Below are 7,500 nucleotides of genomic sequence, written 5' to 3'. Positions count from 1 at the left end.
TAACCTAACCTAACCTAACCTAACCTAACCTAACCTAACCTAACCTAACCTAACCTAACCTAACCTAACCTAACCTAACCTAACCTAACCTAACCTAACCTAACCTAACCTAACCTAACCTAACCTAACCTAACCTAACCTAACCTAACCTAACCTAACCTAACCTAACCTAACCTAACCTAACCTAACCTAACCTAACCTAACCTAACCTAACCTAACCTAACCTAACCTAACCTAACCTAACCTAACCTAACCTAACCTAACCTAACCTAACCTAACCTAACCTAACCTAACCTAACCTAACCTAACCTAACCTAACCTAACCTAACCTAACCTAACCTAACCTAACCTAACCTAACCTAACCTAACCTAACCTAACCTAACCTAACCTAACCTAACCTAACCTAACCTAACCTAACCTAACCTAACCTAACCTAACCTAACCTAACCTAACCTAACCTAACCTAACCTAACCTAACCTAACCTAACCTAACCTAACCTAACCTAACCTAACCTAACCTAACCTAACCTAACCTAACCTAACCTAACCTAACCTAACCTAACCTAACCTAACCTAACCTAACCTAACCTAACCTAACCTAACCTAACCTAACCTAACCTAACCTAACCTAACCTAACCTAACCTAACCTAACCTAACCTAACCTAACCTAACCTAACCTAACCTAACCTAACCTAACCTAACCTAACCTAACCTAACCTAACCTAACCTAACCTAACCTAACCTAACCTAACCTAACCTAACCTAACCTAACCTAACCTAACCTAACCTAACCTAACCTAACCTAACCTAACCTAACCTAACCTAACCTAACCTAACCTAACCTAACCTAACCTAACCTAACCTAACCTAACCTAACCTAACCTAACCTAACCTAACCTAACCTAACCTAACCTAACCTAACCTAACCTAACCTAACCTAACCTAACCTAACCTAACCTAACCTAACCTAACCTAACCTAACCTAACCTAACCTAACCTAACCTAACCTAACCTAACCTAACCTAACCTAACCTAACCTAACCTAACCTAACCTAACCTAACCTAACCTAACCTAACCTAACCTAACCTAACCTAACCTAACCTAACCTAACCTAACCTAACCTAACCTAACCTAACCTAACCTAACCTAACCTAACCGAACCAACAAAAAACCAAACTAAACACTACCTGAATAAATTGATTTTTGGCACAATTTTAGTACTCAACGAGCCCGATTTTTTGATACTATACTTATTTTCATAGTCCTCCTGGTTCCGTAGATATTCAAATTTTTACTACTTTTCAAAATCTCACTTCTTCAAAAATTCGTAACTCAGTCATCTTTTCACTTTTCAATATTTTTTCCTTTCCTAAAAATCTCTTTTTGACATTTCTTAATAATTCAATACTAAAAATAATATATTCTCATACAACTTCACATAAAAATATCCAATTTTCTTCACTTTTTAATTGCACCTGCCAAAAAGCTACAAGCAATCTACATTTTTACTAATATCTCTGTATCTACCCAATAGATTTTTCTAGTTTTTATTTTATTAAGTAAAGTAAATTTTATTTATTCATTTTTGTTATATAAGTCAACCTCGTATCTCTTACGGTTTTTTGAATAACTTCGAAGTTCACTTCCGTCGTCTTCTGACCTAACTTTACCACACTTTTTAATAGTTTGTTAAACAAATTTTATTTAAAAATTCTGAAACTTAGTACATATTTAAAGCTCATTAAGTTCCATTTTTTGGTATCATTTGTATCTTCGTATTTTGTTTGGTTACGGAGATATTAAATTTTTAGTGTTCCTTTAATATTTCTTATTTTAAAAAATTCATAACTCACTCATTTTTCAAGTTTTTCATAGTTTTACTTCACAGTAAAATCTGTCTTTGTTATATCTATAAAATAGTTTAATACATGTAAATAGTTTTCTTACATCTTCATAGTTTAAATTAATAATTTCTTCGAAATTTAGCGGTGCCTGCAAAAACCATAATAGCAATCATTTCAAAACTTATTTATCTTCATTTCCACTCGTTAGATTTCTCTTGTTTTAAATTCATTTGATAGATCTTTTTGTTTTTAACATTTTCTTTAGATAACCCTTTCTTAAAAACTCTTCGTTGCATTAAAATTAATATTTTTCTTAAAATTTAACCTATTTTGTAATCTCCTTATTTCTCGATATATATAATTACATTAGAAAATGAGTAGCGAAAGTGTAAATAGCCTCAACATGTCAGAGCAGTTTGACAATCTCTTCACCACACCGCCGGGCACACCTGCCCAGCGAGAACGTTCACCGTCGCCTATGCGTGACACTAACATCCATCCGGTGCTTGGATTGCTCGACGAGCTCGCTGGCGATCTCGAGTTCGAATCTAAACAGATACTCGAAAACCTCGAAACTACGACAACCCACCGCAGTATAACTGTTGAGAACAAGAGGCAAATTAAGATCGCCGCCAAAAATATCCCATCTATATTTGCGAGTTATGCAAAGCAGATGCGCGCACAAATCCGGGGCATCTTAACACAAACTCCTACACCTACCGACCGTTCGTCGAAAGGGGTTCAAACAGACCCTAATGTCACACTGCAAGATCAGCCTTCACTGTCGCCGCTGCTGCCGCCGTCGCCGCTGCTGCAGCCGGCGACAAAGAACGGTGGCTCGGCCCAATTGCTTGAAACATCGAATACTTCAAATGATTTGATTAATTTTGACTCCCTCGATGTAAATATAAACATACTGACAAGAGAGAAAGAAACGCAAACGAATGTCTTAGTGCCTCGTAATCTCATAGTGGAAATTAAAGATAGCGTTGAGGACTATCTGCGCAAAATTGAGGCGGAAATCCTAAATATTAACAGAAATCTTATTTCCGATCGCTCGCACAAAAGCGTTACGGTCGAGAACAAGAAGAATATACACACTTCGGGAAGAAAAATATCATCCATATCAAGTTATTGGGCCAAAGAGCATATAGAGAAGTGCAGCGGCTTAGCTAATACTACAATCACAACTGATAACGTCACCATTAAAAACAATAACCTAACCACTACAACTCGCAAAGATAACCGCACCATCCAAACGCAGACGGACTTCATGCCCGCACAGCAGCTGCTAACAACACCGCCATCGCCACCACCGCTGCGGGTGCCGCTGCCGTTAACACCACCTAATATTGAAACGCTTATGAATAATATAAAAAATGACACAGCCAACCTAATAAAGAAGGAAATTTTGTCTCTCAAGCGTGACATACGTTCGTTGACCGAAAAACCCACTACAGCATCGACTAAAACTACATACGCTACAGTGACGGGTAGGTCCGCAATACAGGCGCCTGCTGCTGTATCTTCGGAACCTACACAGATGACCACGAATCCGGCGATTGTCATCACTTCTAAGAAGGCCGGCGAAGGTGCTGCCGAAACTTTACAGACATGGAGAAAAGTAGTCTCCTTCCGTGATACGGACTTTGCCCCAACCGCTACAAAGTTTATATCGAATGGCAAAGTCCGTATTGAATTTAACACAAAAGAACAGCGTGACATAGCGTTATCAAAGACTAACGACGTCAATGCGGAGGTTGCCGCTGAAGCTTCAAAGTCACTTCGCCCCATGATTACTTTAAAGGGTATATCCGAAGATGTTCCAACAAAGGATCTTGTTGACATTATAATAAGTCAAAATCAACCGCTCAAAAATGTAATTAATGAAAGCAATAAGATTTCATTCCACTATAAAAAAGGCAACAAAAATCCTCGTTTGTATAATGCTGTACTCATGACGACGCCATCCACTTTTAAGGCCTTTATTCAACTAGGTAAAATCAACATAGATCACCAACGGGTGCATGCAGAGGAGCACGTACCTATCTTGCATTGTTTTAAGTGCATGCAGTATGGCCATACGCGAAAGCATTGTAAGGCTACCACAACCATCTGTTCACATTGCGCATCGTCTGACCATGAATATAAATCATGCCCGAACCAAAAAGATCAGACCAAAACAAAGTGCCACAATTGTGATGCATTTAATAAACAAGTAACTGAGGACCAATACAAGCTAAACACAGCACATAGCGCAACATCAACTTTTTGCCCCCGAATGCGATCTATGTTACAGAGAATAAAATCGCGCATTGATTATCAATCTAATTAATATTTAACATATTAAAATTTCACTCAAATGTAACTTTAATCTTTTACGAATTATATAAGTTTGTAAACAGTAACTCTTTTGTGGTAATGGCTTATTGACGACAACACTTGTAACTTTAGTGTATCCTATCTGTAAAATACCTTTGTTATTGAAACTATTATTATTATTACACCATTTTGCTTTGCATGAGAACTGTAATATTGACTGGCTTACGCTGATCAATATTGCAGTTAATTGTTCATCACATATGTAACATATAAACACTAATTTTGTCAAAAGCTTAGAATTAAACTCTCTAATCTCTTGCAAGGGGGCGGTGGCCGAACGGCCACCCGCACTCACTGACTGTCGTGAGGCGGGTGGTCGGTCGGCACTTAGCGCCCCCCCTTAAAACTATCTATGCATCTATTTCTTTATCACATGAACACTAACTTATCAATTGAAATTACTCGCTTAGTAATATCCAATCTCTTGCAGGGGGACAGTGGCCGGGCGGCCGCCCGCACTCATTGTACTCTGTCATGGGGCGGGCGGTCGGGCGGCAGAACTTGTCCCCCCAAAACTTCTTTTTAGGATAGCTGGTCGCCCGTATTTCTAGCGAGGGCCAGTTATCCCTAAATTAAAATCAAACAAACACTCCAGTTACACTCAACACACATCTAATAAAAACACATTACACTCAACATGAAGTGGGGGAGGTTTTAGTCCGTAGGCGGCTGGGCACCATACCCAGCTGAGTCGGACATAACCGTCGGTACGGGCCGGCGGTATACATGAGTATTTCCTCCCTCACCGCAAAAAAAAAAAAAAAAAAAAAAAAAAAAAAAAAAAAAAAAAAAAAAAAACCTAACCTAACCTAACCTAACCTACACAGTTTTTATATGTGAGTGATCCCTAGTGAATCTGTCATACGGATATGACTGGATTGGATCGGACTAAGTAGGCGTAAGTACAATCAACCCTCAAATCTCTAAGTGTCGGTAGGAAAGTGACTTAATCGCCTATTACTCGCAAAATAGATCTTTTACATACTATTTTCTATATATTAACCAAAGCGACTATATAAACTCTATAATCTGTGCAAGTTTCATAATTTTCCTGATGAAAACCCCGAAGATTTCGAAGAAAAACTAAAACCACGTGTTTTGGAAAAATCTAGTTCCCGATAAGTGAGGCTAATTTTGATATTAGAATTGGATTTCTGAATCCACTAGGACTGTATAGCAGAAAACAGAACTCAGATTGGTGTAATAGTTCTCGAGATATTCAAGATTTACTAACCTAAACACTTATTTTCAAGAAACTTTAAACTTTGACATTTAATTCTTCGAGAATTTGAGTGATGACGCATACTTTTTTTATATAATTTTAATATAACTGTTATTGGACAATAATCATACAAAATTTCAGAATTTTCTATCTACTACTTTTAGTGTAAAGTAATATATAGTAGCGCCACTCCTTAAAACAGCGTGGTTTGACGTAAATATCATTTGAAAATTCACTTTTTTGTCTTGCACTTTTTTCCACATTTTTTGATCTTGATTACTTCTACTTCATTAAAAAATAGGTTTAAGAATAGTTTTGATGCTTGTTGTCCAGTTAGATTATCTGTAATTAGAGTGTTAAGATTTTATGATTTCAACTGACTAATTTTGAATCCCGTATACGTGTGGCTGATTTTGATAATAGGATTTGATTGTTAAACTTATTAGAAACATATAACAGAAAACAAAACTCTGATTGGTGTAATAGTTCTTGAGATATTCGAGATTTTGTAACCTAATAACTTATTTTCATGAAACTTGTAACTTTGACATTTAATTTCTCTGAGAGACGACGCATAGTTATTTCACATTGCTTCAAAGTATCTGTTATTGGACAGTAATCATACAAAATTTCATAATTTTCTATTAAGTAGTTTCAGTGTTAAGTAATATCTAGTCGCGCCACTCCTTAAAACAGCGTGGTCTTACGTAAATATCATTTGAAAATTCACTTTTTTGTCTTGCACTTTTTGCCACATTTTTTGATCTTGATTACTTGACCCCGTTTAAAAAATAGGTTTAAGAATAATTTTGAGGCTTTTTGTTCATTTAAATTATCTGTAATTAGAGTTTTAAGATTTTATGATTTCAACTGACTAATTTTGAATCCCGTATAAGTGTGGCTAATTTTGATAATAGGATTCGATTTTAAAACTTATTGTTAATATATAACAGCAAACAGAACTCTGATTAGTGTAATAGTTCTCGAGATATTCAAGATTTTGTAACCTAAAAAACTTACTTCAAGAAAATTGTTACTTTGACATTTAATTTCTCAAAACTTTGAAAGACGACGCACACTTATTTCATACTGCTTTAATATATCTGTTATTGGACAGTAACCATACAAAATTTCAGAATTTTCTATAGAATAGTTTCTGTGTAAAGTAATATCTAGTCGCGCCACTCCTTAAAACAGCGTGGTTTTACGTAAATATCATTTGAAAATTCACTTTTTTGTCTTGCACTTTTTGACACATTTTTTGATCTTGATTACTTGACCCCGTTTAAAAAATAGGTTAAAGAATAATTTTGATGCTTTTTGTTCATTTAAATTATCTGTAATTAGAGTTTTAAGATTTTATGATTTCAACTGACTAATTTAAATCCCGTATAAGTGTGGCTAATTTTGATAATAGGATTCGATTTTAAAACTTATTGTAAATATATAGCAGCAAATAGAACTCTGATTAGTGTAATAGTTCTTGAGATATTCAAGATTTTGTAACCCAAAAAGCTTACTTCAAGAAAATTGTTACTTTGACATTTAATTTCTCAAAACTTTGAAAGACGACGCACACTTATTTCATACTGCTTTGATGTATCTGTTATTGGACAATAATCACACAAAATTTAAGAATTTTCTATAGATTAGTTTCTGTGTAAAGTAATATCAAGTCGCGCCACTCCTTAAAACAGCGTGGTCTTACGTAAATATCATTTGAAAATTCACTTTTTTATCTTGCACTTTTTTCCACATTTTTTGATCTTGATTACTTGTACTCCATTAAAAAATAGTTTAAGAATACTTTTGACGCTTGTTGTCCATATAGATTATTTGTAATTAGAGTTTTAAAATTTTATGATTTCAACAGACTTATTTTTAATTCTGTATAAGTGTGGCTTATTTCGACAAATAGTCGTGTCAGTACCATAAGAGTGTTTTCTTTTTGAGATATGTTTATAGATTAAATGGCCAAAAATTCAGAAAACTTATTTCGCTGGTTTCGGAGGTATTGAGATTTAGGTACACCAAATTTGACAAAATCGA

The sequence above is a fragment of the Cydia fagiglandana genome, chromosome 26 (genome assembly GCF_963556715.1).
Source record: "Cydia fagiglandana chromosome 26, ilCydFagi1.1, whole genome shotgun sequence".
Classification (NCBI taxonomy): Eukaryota; Metazoa; Arthropoda; class Insecta; order Lepidoptera; family Tortricidae; genus Cydia; species Cydia fagiglandana.
The sequence above is the reverse complement of the archived record's forward strand: the minus strand, read 5'-3'. Positions refer to the sequence as shown.